We start from the raw sequence: 13,872 nt of genomic DNA, 5'->3' as shown, positions 1-13,872 counted from the left end.
TAAAACTCCCATGGGTCAGATTCTGCTGACTGTTGTTTCTGATTACTCCTGCTTGCTTTGTCTTGTGTTTTGTAAGTTGGGCTGATTGGCTTTTATTTGCTGGAGCTTTCTCAGTGGTATTCTGTTCAATGTGCTTAAGAGTGTATTCTTTCAGAGATGCTTACACTGGTATGTCATGTGTTCTGGGCACTAACAGAGGGGCCACTTCTATGTTACTTTCTCAGTCAGGAGGCTCTGAGACTATGCAGACAGTGTAGGGCAGACCTGTGGTTATAAATTCCTAAGACACTTTTTTGGCTACGATGAGAGAGAAAAATCATTGATGGGCTGCCTCCTGCACACCTTTATTGGGGATTGAGCCCGAAACCCGGACATGTGCCCTGACTGAGAATAGAACCTGTGACCTCTTGGTTCATGGTTGGACACTCAAGCACTGAGCAACACCAGCCGGGCCCCAAACTTCTTTAGTTCTCTTTTAATCAAGGCCAGCAAGTGATCCAAATGCAGCCACAGCCTCAGAACCACTTCCCACGGTTTCCCACTTCCTCTACTTTTTAGTCTCTAGATATTTCCCTTGCTTTCTTATGAGATCAGCCAAGCATTTAAAGGATGTTTGCTTTATTTTATCTAGCATTTCTAAGCATTTGGTTAATAGGTGGTTTTTTTTTAGCCATCTCACCTACTGCATTGCTGGAAATTGATGGCAATTCATTCATTTTTAAGGGAGACATCTACATGTCTGCAATATCTGATTTGAAGATGTATTTTAAAAAAGTTTTGAGTGATGTTTTTGAAGATTGAAAATAGTGAAGGCAAGGACCTTACCACATTTATCTTTATATTTCTCATACCTAGATATAAAACACCAATAATTGTTTTAAAAAATGAGGAAATAAGAAGTTTATCTAGAGCACATTGTTTCTATTCTCAAGTCTTCACTCGATTCTAAACAACGATAAATAAATGTCTCAGCCAATCTAAAAGCTGTTCTCAAGCTGACATCTGATTAGAGTGCTTTTTTTGTCCAGAAGAAGTTTCTCCTGACGTGGTGACTATGTAAGGCTTTATCTGCATTCAGACTGAGGTTGGCAGATAGGATAAAACCTGGTGGCTAGCAAGGCTGACTTCTGTCTGGGCCAAGTCTACATGGGGACATTTATAAAAAATGTTTTCATTGATTTTAGAGAGAGGGGAAGGGAGAGGGATAGAGAGATAGACACATCAGTAAGAGAGAAACATCAATTGACTGCCTCTCGCACGCCCCCCACCAGAGATCAAGCCTGCAACCTGGACATGTGCCCTGACCAGGAATCAAACCAGTGACCTCTTGGTTTACAGGGCGACACTCAATCACTGAGCCACACTGGCTAGGCTTCATGGGAACATTTTTGTTTTTTAAATCTTCATCCAAGGATATTTTTCCATTGATTCTAGAGAGAGTGGAAGAGAGAGGGAAAGACAGAGAGAAATATCGATGTGAGAGAAGCACATCGATTGGTTGCCTCCTGCAGAAGCCCTGACCAGGGCCCAGGCCGGGAAGGAGCCTGCAACCAAAATTGAACCTGGGACATGCCCTTGACCAGAATCAAACCTGGGACCCTTTGGTCTGCAGGCTGATGCTCTATCTACTGAGCCAAACTGGCTAGGTCTACATGGGAACATTTTTGTTCCACAATTATTTATGGACTAATTACCTCCCAATGCAGCATGATTGCATCAAACAATATTAAAAACAACACTCCAGCCCTGACTGGTTTGGCTCAGTGGATAGAGCGTCAGCCTGCGGACTGAAGGGTCCCGTGTTCGATTCCAGTCAGGGCCATGTACCTTGGTTGCAGGCACATCCCCAGTGTGGGGTGTGCAGGAGGCAGCTGATCGATGTTTTTCTCTCTCATCGATGTTTCTAACTCTCTGTCCCCCTCCTTTCTCTCTATAAAAAATCAATAAAATATATTTTAAAAAAACAACACTCCACCCCCCCTCTCCTATCTGCGAACATGCAGGAACACACACATACACAGGCCATGTTAGCAATGCACTGCATTCTGGGTAATTCATTATGGCTGTCTTTAGATGTTTGCTCCAAAGGAAGGCATTGCTGGGCACCAAAGGCCTTGGGAAGTGGCACTCAAATAATTTCCTTCCCTCCTGCAGCCCCCTCCGAGGGGTTCCCACCCCCACCAAACAGAGTGAGGCTATATCCTAGAGCTTCTAGCACTGAGGCTCGCCAGGCCTCACTGACTAATTGCCAACCATATGGGAGCTGAAGACTTCCAAGGCAGCTAGAGTGGAGATGTGAGAGAAAACAGAGCGAGCAGCCAGCAGTCACAATCCCTTACCCACATGCATCTTCAGGATGCTCAGGAGATGATTTTAAGGCTGCTTCTGGATGATATGGTATCGACCACACACCGTTGCTCTGGGCAACAACTGGAGGATGGAGAGATTGGGGGTGTGAGGTGGGAAGGTGGGGGTGACCTTAGAGCTGAGACTATGAGCAAAGCAACAGAGAGTCCTCTCTGTGGTGGTGTTGGGAGTGGACATGGGGGCGGGGCTCCTTCTAACTCAGAAGTAGACACCTGGGAGCTGTGGTGTACAGTGTCTGCATATTTGCATTTGGGGCTTCAGCGGGGAGCTTAAACCAATGCAAATGGATGTGGCACGACTGTCAGACCTTAAGAGACCACAGATTGTTCCCCATCGTCTACTTTCCTAATTAGATAGGCAGGCAGGCCAAACATCCAGCATGCCTTATATTGCAGGCATTAGTCATAACTCCGAGAGGAGCCAGGCAGATGCCAAATGATGCGTTCCTGTCCTGCTGGTGCTGTGGGGAGATATGTGACGATTATATAACTCACAGATATGCACTGTTGGTTACTATGATGGGGTTTGGCCCTAAACCTCTGTGTAGAACTCTAGGTCCTAGGAATTCAAGGCAGACCACAGGTGGGTCTAGGCTCCCTGTTTCCAAGCCTGAGCTTCCTTTTCCTGCTCACCTCCTTTCTCGTGGCTCCACCCCGGATTCCTGTTTAATTTGCTGAGTGAGTGGGGTGTGGGAAAAGGGGTTGGGAAGACAGAACTCTTTCTGCTGATCTCTAAAGCAGCAGCACTTTTTCTACGGCCTCTTCTACCCCATCAGATGAATTTAGTGGTAGACCCTGGGTCCTCCCAGTTTGCCTGGCCATTTACAAGTGACTGTTTATTCTGGGCAATTCTTGAGAGGTGACACCCACTCTCTAGGTCCCTCTGGCTGCTGGGCTCAGAACTGCCTGTAGGAGCGGGGTTGGAAGCAGAGAGACCTCTTGGGAGTCATTGCAATGATCCAGGTGGGAGAAGGTGGTGACTCACCTGGTGAAGTGGGGAGAAGAGGCTGGGTTCTGATTGTATTCTGTAGGTAGTGCCCACAGAAGTCCTGTAGGGATTTTGTGACAAATTTGACTTCTTGGCAAATCAGATATGGGGTGTTGGAAAGAGAGTAGTCAAGGATGACTTCAAGGTTGTAGGCCTGGGCAACTGGAAGGGTTGTGTTGTACTGAACTGGGTGGGGGATTTAGGTGGGAGCAAATTTGTGGTTGGGGAGTGGAAGGTTAGAGTTCAGTTTTGCATATGTTAAATTTAAGGTGTTACATATATACACATGCATACACACACAGCCAGGTTGAGATAGTAAGTAGACATTTGGTTTTAAGTCTGAGTTGAGGGGGACACCCAGGCTAGAGATGCATGTGTGGGAGTCATCAGTGTGTAGATGAAAGAGGAGAGAGGACAGGACAGGAGTGGGGAGAAGAGGAGAGCGGAGAAGAGGTCCAAGGACTGAGCCTGGGACACTCTAACCTTAAGAAGGTGGGGAGGTAAGATTTTGTTCACCTCTGTGCTTATCTTGTGTTGTTTTTTCCTGTCTCCCACTAGAAGGTAAGCTCAGTGAAAACAGTGACCATTTTGTCCGTGCCCAGCACTAGCTACTCAACCAAAAGCTGCAGTATGAACAAATGCGAAGCTTCATACCGCCCGTGCCATCTCTGACGACGAAGGGGTAGTTGATAAGCTCGTGTACTTGGGTGCCACTCATCCAGCCAAGTCAGCCCTGTGCTCACAGGTGCGGGTGGGTGGTGAGGGAGAACTCGGGCATCATCTCCCCATTTCCCCCACTGCACTGCTGCTTCTTGGGGCTGTACGTGAGGGAGGGCTGCTGAGAGGAGGCAGGACCCTGTGGGGTGATTGCAGAGGCCACAGCTTTGGAATGTGTACCCTGTGGAGTGTCACTGGGGGAAGCTCAGAGACTGCTCCTTCAGGCTCTCCCTTCCTGCTGTGATTCTGTGTGTGTGTGTGTGTGTGTGTGGCACAGGAAGTGCTGTAATCCTGTTATCCTGTCCCTTCCTACCCAGGAGTCTAAAATCTAATTCCCAGAGAACATCAGCAAACATAATGGATGCAGACGTCGGGGGAAATGCCAGAAGGCCTGGGTGTCTTCGCCAGCTCCCCGTGGAGCCCCGCTCAGATGAGCATGTCCCTGGCAGATGAACCCGAGAAAGGCTTGCTTGGCTCTGCCTCAGGCGGTCCTACCCCCTATTCTTCTCTCCTTTCTCAGGGCTAATTGCTGTGTCCCCCACCCCCTGAAGTCCGGTGTACCCCATTCTTCTGAATGTCCCCTTTTAATTCTGGACCCTACTGCTTGTCCCCCCATAGGTCAGATTCCCTTCCTAGACAGAGTAGAATTTCGTTTAAAAAATATTTTTTGAGGAAGGGAGACAGAGATAAAAACATCAATGATGAAGAGAATCATTGAAAGGCTGCTTCCTGCATGCCCCCTACTGGGCATCGAGCCCACAACCTGGGCATGTGCCCTGACCAGGAATCAAATGGTGACCTCCTAGTTCATAGGTCAACATTCATCCATTGAGCTACACCAGCCGGGCCTGAGTGGAATCTCTTGAGATCAATGTTTTGCTTTCTTGGTTCCTCCCCATTCGCTGCAAAGTCTTCCTTTCTTGGCCTGATCCCCCCTGTAATCTTCCAGACAGAGAACTCTGGGCCCAGATCCAAGGGTATTGACCAGCTAACGCTGTGTCCAGCCAGCAGCCTCTGTCTCTCCTGGGTCTGTCTGGGGCCGCTTCCTGCGGTTGCAGCCGTGTCTGCCTGCTCCTGACTCTCTCCCAGACGATATTGACAACATGCTTTCAGGCTGGTCATTTAAAATGCAGCAAGAGCCTGCAGGCTCAAGGATTTATAGTATACAGACTCTTACGAGTCATAATTAAGGGGGGAGGGTTGATGGGGAAGATACCTCAAAATCACCCACATGTCCCTGGCCTACAGATAGCCACTGTAAACACTTAGGTGCCTTTTCCTCCAGTTTTTCCACATGCATATTTATAAAGCACTGCTGTTGATTCCGCTCTACACCCAGTCTGCGTCAGATGCATGAGAAAGAAGCATCGTTCTGCAATTCTTGGGCACAGGAGCTTCGGCTCCTGGAGCCTGGGCCCAGCTACCCAAGGCCAGTGATCCCAGACCAGACCCGCTTACTCTGCTGCCCTGACAAATCTCTATTTTATTTGGGTTTCATCAGCTTTGAGCCTTTATCCAAGCTGAGCTGTCCTGCACCCACCTGCCCCGAGACGGCAGGAGCTCCTCTGTTCCCTGGTTGATTCTGGGCGCAGTCGCGTTGCCTGCCCCCCTGCCTTCAGCAGCAAGGACCCTCCTGGATCCCACATCCCAGGGAGCAGAGGCGGCTGACCGCCCCCTCCTCTGTCTCAGGAATGCCCCACCCTCCTTTTGATCTGTTTTCCATTTGGGATTCAGAGCACTTTTCTGCTTTTCTCCTTTGCAGAAAGGGCCAGAGGTTGTTTACTCTCCTGTTCTCAGTAGAAGCTCGTGTGTGCAGCAGCCACTTCCCATCGATTCCCAGGAAAGCAGCTGCCAGACCAGCAGTGTCACAAGGGCACAGGTGGGCAAGGACTTGTCTGTTTGTTTGTTTCGTTAGTCCTCACCTGAGGATATTCTTCCATTGATTTTCAGAGGGAGTGGAAGGGAGGGGGTGAGACAGAGAAAAACATCTACCTGAGAGAGACACATTGATTGGCTCCCTCCCACACGTGCCCAGACCAGGGCCGGGGATTGAGCCTGCAACTGAAGTTAGGTGCCCTTAACCTGAATTTAACCCAGGACGCTTCAGTCTGCAGGTTGATGCTCTATCCATTGAGCAAAACTAGCTGGGGTGGGAAGGACTTTTTTTTATTTTTTTGTTTTGCAGAGAAGGGTATCCCTTCTCCAGCAGAGAAGATGGGAGAAGGAAGACTGCTCCTGTCCTTTCGACCCTGCCACTTGGCCCCATGCATGCCCCAGCATGGAATAGAACTTACCCCTGAGTGAGCTGCTCAAGGTTTCTTCCTTTGCACCGGCTGACCAGTCTGGAATGTCTCTACCCCCTTTGTCTCTCCCGGTCCCACCCACCCATACACACTCTGCTCAACTTCTCCTTGCACCTACACGGTTCCCCTAACTCCTCCTGACCCTTGGCTCCGAATTCCATCAGCACCACCCTTGCATCCAGACATCCGGGGCCCCTGCCCTGGGCCTGTGCTTCGGAAGTCTTCTCTCAGCCCTCCTGCTCCTTTGGGCACAGTGGCCCTTCGTCCTGGTCTACTGGTCACCCTTCTTCCCCACTCTGGAGGCAGCCTGTGGACAGCTGGCTCTCAATGGGCAGGATCTATTTTATTCTGTTGTTACTTGTAGAATTTGAAAGGCAACTGGGCATGTAGTGGGGCCTCAAGAAATAAGAGTTGGATAAAAAAGACAGTGATGATACAGGAAGCAGAAGAGGTGGCACGGACTTTCCCAGGAGATGCGTGTAAGGTGTGGTGTGGGGAACCGATATAGGGTTAAGCCTCGGACTGTCCTGCTGGCAAAGTCACAAACAAGTCCCAGCTTAGAGGGCTCAGTCCTCTTAGGATAATTAGGCTTGACCTTATAACACTCCCTGGATCTTATCTGGGAGGCTAATGGGCTGAGGGAAGTGCAGGAAGTGTAACTATGGTCAAAACAGGTGAAACTCACAAGAACTGTGTAACTATGGTGACCACTGCCTTGTTTACCTCTGACTATAAAAGGTTGGTGGCCTGAGCACTGGTGGAAGTCCTTCCTCTTGAGTTGTACTTACTCACCTGGCCCCTCAATATTTCCAAATTATCTCTTGTCTCCTCTCTTTCATTTGTGTGCGGCTCCTCTTCCAGATCCTGAACCCTGAACCACGCGGGACGTGGAGGGAAACATTTACAACAGTGTGGGAAGGTGAGGGACCCGGGCGGGAGGGGGTGGGGTGGGGCGGGGGCATTCCTTTACAGCGGTTCTCAATCTGTGGGTCGCGACCCCTTTGGGGGTCGAACGACCCTTTCACAGGGGTTGCCTAAATACATCCTGCATATCAGATACTTACATTATGATTCATAACAGTAGCAAAATTACAGTTATGAAGTAGCAATGAAAATAATTTTATGGTTGGGTCACACATGAGGTATTAAAGGGTCGTGGCATTAGGAGGGTTGAGAATCACTATTTTAGAAGTTATTAAACAGGCCAGGGAGGAGCAGGCCTTAACCACAGTGAAAATGCTTGGGGCAAATTCCATTGTGAAACACTGCAACCCAGAACTACAGAAACTCAAGGGCACCTGGTGCCTGTGGGCAGGGAGCCCCGAGAACGAGTGTCCTGGAGGGTGGCTCTGGGATAGGATGGCTTGGCCCGGGGCCCTCACTTTGGGGCTGGGGGTTACAAGGCCAGGCCCCCAGGTACTCCAAATGCTAGAGGCCCCATTTCTCAGGCTGGACATCAATCACTGGAGTCTGGCCTGTGTGCAGAGAACGGGATAGTGGACGTAGGAATCCTTTCTGAGCCCTGCCTGCCTACCTGGCTTTGGCCCCCGAGATGCTGGGAGGGCTGATGTCCCAAGGAACAGAGGATAAAACTGCTGGAATTTAAAATGGCTGAGCTCTGCAGCCAGGTCCCTGGGCTATTTAGTGGCTACTGCTTCCTTTTCCACTGCTTCTCTCTTAATCGAATACACAAGGCTAAATTCAACTTAATTAGGAGGATTATATATCTTATAAATTTAATATTTAATATTCAAACAGAGGCTTTCCCCCTCAGCATATTTATTAAAGATGTCCTAGGAGGAATGCTAATGAGTCATGACATCATAAATACTTAGACCCAAGGAGCTGGAAGCAGAGAAGAGGAAAGAGGGGAGAGAAAAACAGGTCATTTTAGGAAGCAAAAGGGAATGAAATTTTCCTCTTGGATTAGGGCCGGCGGTGGAGGCTGCTTGGGCAGGAATACGATTTCAGAATTCAGGGCTGTGAGCTGCGTTGCTGTCCAAAGCCGAGGAGGGCTAGGGGTGCCGAGCGCTGGCTAAGCCAGGCTTGTTTTGCGTTTGAGCGCGTGCTGTGCGTTCAGGATGCCAGAGCACCCTTTGAGTAAATGATGGAGGGAAACATCCCAGCCAGATGTTGCACCCTTTCCATCTTCTCCTCTGCTTATCTGCAGGTAGCATGTGGTGTGGATTCAGCATTTGCATGGCTGACCTTCATACTGAGCCTTCATCCAGACGCTGAATATGTTATAATCGAAATAACATGGGGGGGGACGGACCATGAGGCAGAGAGAGGAAGAGGTGGAGCCGAAATGCTCTTCTGGAGACCTCCTTGGGAAGAACTTTTCGTGGTCATACTCCCAGATGCCCTTGTTTCTCCAGCCCCGAATGATGCTCAGGTTGTCCTCCCTCCTGATGGGTCTGGTTTATGGAATAGTCTGCACTGAGAGGGATACAAAGAAACCAGGGTGTGTCCCTCCCATCCCTAATTACACCTCCGGCAGCCCTGGCTTTCTGCCCCTTTAAGGAATTAAAGGCAGCCTGGTCTAGTGTGATTTGGAATTCATATCTCATCATCCATCCGCGTCAGCACTCCTCCAGGCCTTCCTTTCCGAGCGGGGCTGCAGTGGTGCTGGGCATGGAGCAACGTAAGCAGATAGATAAGAAACGAGACTTCTCTGGAATCTGCCTACTTTCCTCTGGTCCTGTCCAGCTCGAGCCCAGTCCAGGCCATGGACTTCTCTCCCTGGACTAGGCTCATGGCAGACAGGACCAGGAAAACATGGAAACAGTCTCCTAATTGGTCTCCCCATTCCAACACTGGCCCCTACAATTCATCTCCACCCAGAGCCAAGCGCTATTTGTAACTGTTGGAGGCTTTTCACTTAGTGCAGTGGGAGTGTGCGCTAGGCTGTCTGCACCCCGGGGTGGTGGGGAGGGGGGAGGGGGGAAGAGATTTCCAAACAGATCAGGGCCAGACTGGGCCCTCCTCCTGCTGCTGAGGCTGAGTGAGCTCAGCATCTCCTTTGCGCAGGCACTTGCAGTCTCTACAGTCGATTCCGTCGGAGCTGCCCCCACTTGACTCTGCTTTGGGAATGCATTTTCCGTGGGGAAAGGAGGGACAATCCACACTACTCTCCCCGGGCCTACAACTCTGCATTTCTGAAAATTATCTTGACTTCTCTCCTGTCTTCTGCTTACGTACTGGGCTTGCGGGAGGGGGCTCTGACAGCAGGGGGCGGGGGAGACCGGGTCTTCTCACGAGTTCCTGGAATGTAAGAATGAAGGGAGGGCTTCATGCCCAGTGTTTTCAGGTTGGGGGGCGTAGCTGAGATTCTGCCAGCCAGGCAAGTGGAGAGGTATCATTCAGCAATCTTTCAATTACTTCCTGTAATTGAAGTGACATGCTCACCTTCACACATGCGGAGTTTTCCCTCCCACCTTCTTTCCATTCATTCATTCACTGAATCCCCAGCCCTTGTGTCCTGCATGGGCTTAGTGTTAGGATTACAGATGTGAATAAAGACAGTCATCCTTGCCTCCCAGGAGCTTAGAGTTGGATGGGGGGAAGGCCAGTTAATATATATGATGCATCCTTAAAGAGGGGCAGGATAAAGCGTGGGAGAGCGTGCGGGGCACCCAGCTTAGTTGGGGGATGGGGGGGGGAGGCGGTTATCAAGGAAGGCTTTCTGGAATAAATGGTACCCAAGCTGAGCCCTGAGGCTGAATAGAGATGAACTAGACAGAGAGGATGAGCAGTCTAGGCAAAGTGAACAGCATGTGCAAAGGTCCAGAGAGCAGAGAAAGGTATTTGGGAATCACAGGAAGTTCAGGGGGATTGGATCATAGAGCGCAGGGCAGCGTGTGAGGGCTCAGGGATGAAGGGATAGCTGAGACTAGAGCAGTGGCCAGAGCATGATCATGAGGGTCCGGCCTCAGGAGGGGACTCTATCCTGAGGGCAACAGGCAGTTCCTCGAGAGTGTCCAGCAGGGGCTGATGTAACCCGGTTTCCAGTTACAGCACAACCTCTGGCTGTGGGTGGAGAATGGATTGTAGGAGCTGGTCCTGCAGTCACGCAGGTTAGGAGACAAATCTGGTCCTGTCTGCCATTAGCCTGGTCCAGGGGAGAGAGGTTGGTGGCCTGGATGGGGCTTGTGCCAGCAGGACCAGAGAACAGTGGGCAGATTCTAGAGAATTCTTGTTTCTTGTTTGATTACACTGATTTTTTAAATTGTAGAAATAGTGAAAAATGCTCTTGTCTCAGTGTGCAGCACATCTACGGCCTCATTGGAGGCCACACCAAGGACTTAAAAGCACACACCCTAGCAGCTCCAGCTCTAGGGTCAAGGCATACTAGTAAGTGATTGTGGAAAGAGTTGCCATGGCAACCCAGAGCAAGTTGGGGTTGGCCTGGCAGGTTTGAGGTGATAGGGGGAAAATGCCGTGATGAGCAAAGGTGTTTTGGCTCTGAGCCTGCCCTAACCTGAGCTGAGGGAGCTGTTCCTGTGAGCCTAGCAACATCGCCTGGCAGGGCAGTGAGGCCAGGCAGCCCCAGAGAAGACTGGTCTGAGTCCAGAGGGTGGGAGACGTGGGGAGGGGTTGTGGTAACCATGGAAACCGGAAGTGTGTGACACCATGGAATGGGCCTGGGTCCTGCCAGACCTGGGGGGTATATATGGCGGCCTGCCATCTGGGGTCTGAAGGACCAGGAGGTTGCAAGCAGCAGGCAGATGACAGACAGATGACCATCGTCACCAGAGACCAGGAGAGATTTTTCTGGGAGGGGCCGGAGAGTTTATGAGGGACATCCCAGTGCTGTCCACTGAGAGTGTCATGTACCACCCTGAGCTGGGCTCTGTGAGGTCTCCTCATGCCATCTGCTGCCTCAGTGGTGAACTTCCGGGACAGAGTCCAGGAGCACCTCTCCTCCCTGCCCCTCCCTGCACACCCGCCAGGTCTCCTTTACTCTCACTCACGATTCTGCTCCAGTACAGCCAGTGCCCGTGAGGCCCAGGGCATTGCTGGCACCTCCCCACGGGTATCCTCCCCTCGCCCCCTGCTGGTCATCAGGCCCTCCAGGGCTTTGGTAGCATCCTGCTGAGAAGGCTTCCAATGTGGAAAGAAGCTGAGACTGGCTAGAACCCCCCCAAAGGCCTCCAAATCTCTACCCACTCCCTACCCTCAGGGGACCGCCTCCTTCCTCCTTCCCCTCCTATTGATGTGAGAAGAATAAAAGAGAGGAACTAGCTGAGTATCTAACACTGCTTATTCATTGCTATCATTGTGCTTGCTATTGCCAGGCACGGTACCAGGCACTTGAAATTACTTTCTGTTCTCAGTGCAGTAGCTCTTCACGCCACCTGATGAGAGAGGTATTGTTATCCCCATTGGACAAACGGAGAGAATGGCGCCTGGAGCATTCAGTGAACTCATCGAGGAGCAGCCGGGAGGCAGTGGCAGAGCGTCGCCTGAGCCCCGTGGCCTGGACTTCGTCGTTTTGACTGATCAGCAGCCTTTGGCACCGCAGACCACGCCCTCCTCATTGAAACACTTGACTTTCCTTTGGGGCCTCGTCTTTGCTGGAAGCTGCTTTTCAGACTCTCGTTGATTCTTCTTCATCTTCCCGACACCCAGCCAATGCTCCTTCTCTTCTCCCTCTGCTCATCCCTTGGTGACCTCATTTGGTCTCTGCTACATGAATAGGGGCCTCCCACTTGCTTCCCGGAGCAGGTTAACAGCTTTCATAGAGTTTCGTAGTCACTTCCACAGACCTGAGAGTCTATGTCGCTGGGCAGTACCTGCACGGGGTGTGGCATGAAATACATCCTCGATCTCTGCCTCTCCAAGTCCTACCCTTGTCCAAGCCTCTGGGCCCCAGAAGGCCCATTGTGTGCCAAGGACAGAGGTGGCTCTGTGAGCCAGACTACAGGGTTCAAATCCTGGCTTATCTATGTACCAGCTGTGTGACGTTGGACAAGTTACCTAATCTCTCTGTGCCTATGTCCTAGCTATAAAATGGGAGTAATAATAATAGATAGTAAATGAATTTATATGTGTCTGACATAAAGCACTGGGGCCAGAAGACCTAATTTACCCCCTGAGGTAGCACAAAAGAATGTCTTGGGTGACCCTGCAGTCTGCTGGTGTGGTTGGTTGCTGAGTGAGTGTGGGAAAAACTCACTCAATTAGCAGGGACCCATCTGGAGAGCCCATTCCTGTAGCCTTGAGTTGCCTGGTGATGGAGGAGCCCGGTCTGGGAGGAGCCTGTGGAGACTAGGGCTGCAGCTCACACCTCACTGGCCTGTCTTGGGCATCGGTGGTTTCAGGAGGGAGCAGCTCACAGAGTGGCTCACTCTTAGGCTGATTCCGTATTTGAGTTACAAACAGGGAGGAAGCTGGAGCAGATGGGAGCAGCAGAGGAACCCTGCGGGCAGTGGGGGAGCTTGGGCAGAGGCAAAGATGAGGCCTGTCATACATGTTCTGTATCTGCTGATCTGCTGATCTAAGGGAGTCCGGCACCAGAACCTTCTTAAGATAGGACAAGCTTGCCCTGGTCAGTGTTTCTCAGTGGTTAGAGCATCGGCCTGGGGACCAAAAGGTCTTGGGTTCCATTCCCGGTCAAGGGCATGTATCTGGGTTGTGGGTTTGCTCCCTGGCCCAGTCAGGGGGTGTGCAGGAGGCAACCAATCAATGTGTCTCTCTCATATTGATGTTTCTACCCCCCGCCTCTCTTCTACCTTCTCTCAATAGAAAAAATATTCTCTGGTGAGGATTAAAAAAAAACAAAAACCAACAACCAAAAAAAAAAAAAAAAAAACCAACAACCAAAAAAAAAAAGAGAGCAGACAAGCTTGGTTTTGAGATGAACTCAGATCTCACACACTCACCAGCAGCCCTCTGTAGCAATGTGAAGCTTCCTTGGGGCAATGGCTAACATGACTTTCACTGGGCTGTGCCAAAGCTGTTGGTTTATGTCTGGAAGGAGATGGTATAGGGAGGCAGAGGCAGAAGGTGGGACCCCCCCCCCCAGTGTGATAGGGGTCTCAGTTTCCCATCATTTTCTCAGGAAGGTGGCAGGGTCAGTAGCCTCCTAGCTCTGGTTCCTCTGCTGCATTGTGGGAAAGGGATTGGAAGGGGGCCCCTGAGGGGGAAGGAGGGTGGAACCTACCCTGGGTCTCTGCATCAGCCTTGCTGAGGCGAGGGGCAGGGAGGGAGGTGAATTGTTGGCCTCTACACTGCACAGACCAGTGAAAAACCAAACAAGCCAACCATCTGGGGCTGACACAGGGAGCTGACTTCTTTCCTCAAGTAGGAAAGTTAAAAAAGAAAAGAAACACCCCCTTAAAACAACAAGAGTAGTCAGCATTCCTATTATTACCAAGTCGTAAAAGAAGCAATATTTTAACATGAAAAAGGGACTGTTCCCAGGAAAGGAATAATCTTAGCATAAAGGATAGTTCTTTCCAAGAAAGGATAGTTGGCAACCACACACACACACACA

The sequence above is a fragment of the Myotis lucifugus genome, unplaced genomic scaffold (assembly GCF_000147115.1).
Source record: "Myotis lucifugus unplaced genomic scaffold, Myoluc2.0 scaffold_46, whole genome shotgun sequence".
NCBI classification, from domain to species: domain Eukaryota; kingdom Metazoa; phylum Chordata; class Mammalia; order Chiroptera; family Vespertilionidae; genus Myotis; species Myotis lucifugus.
This window is presented reverse-complemented; position numbering follows the sequence as displayed.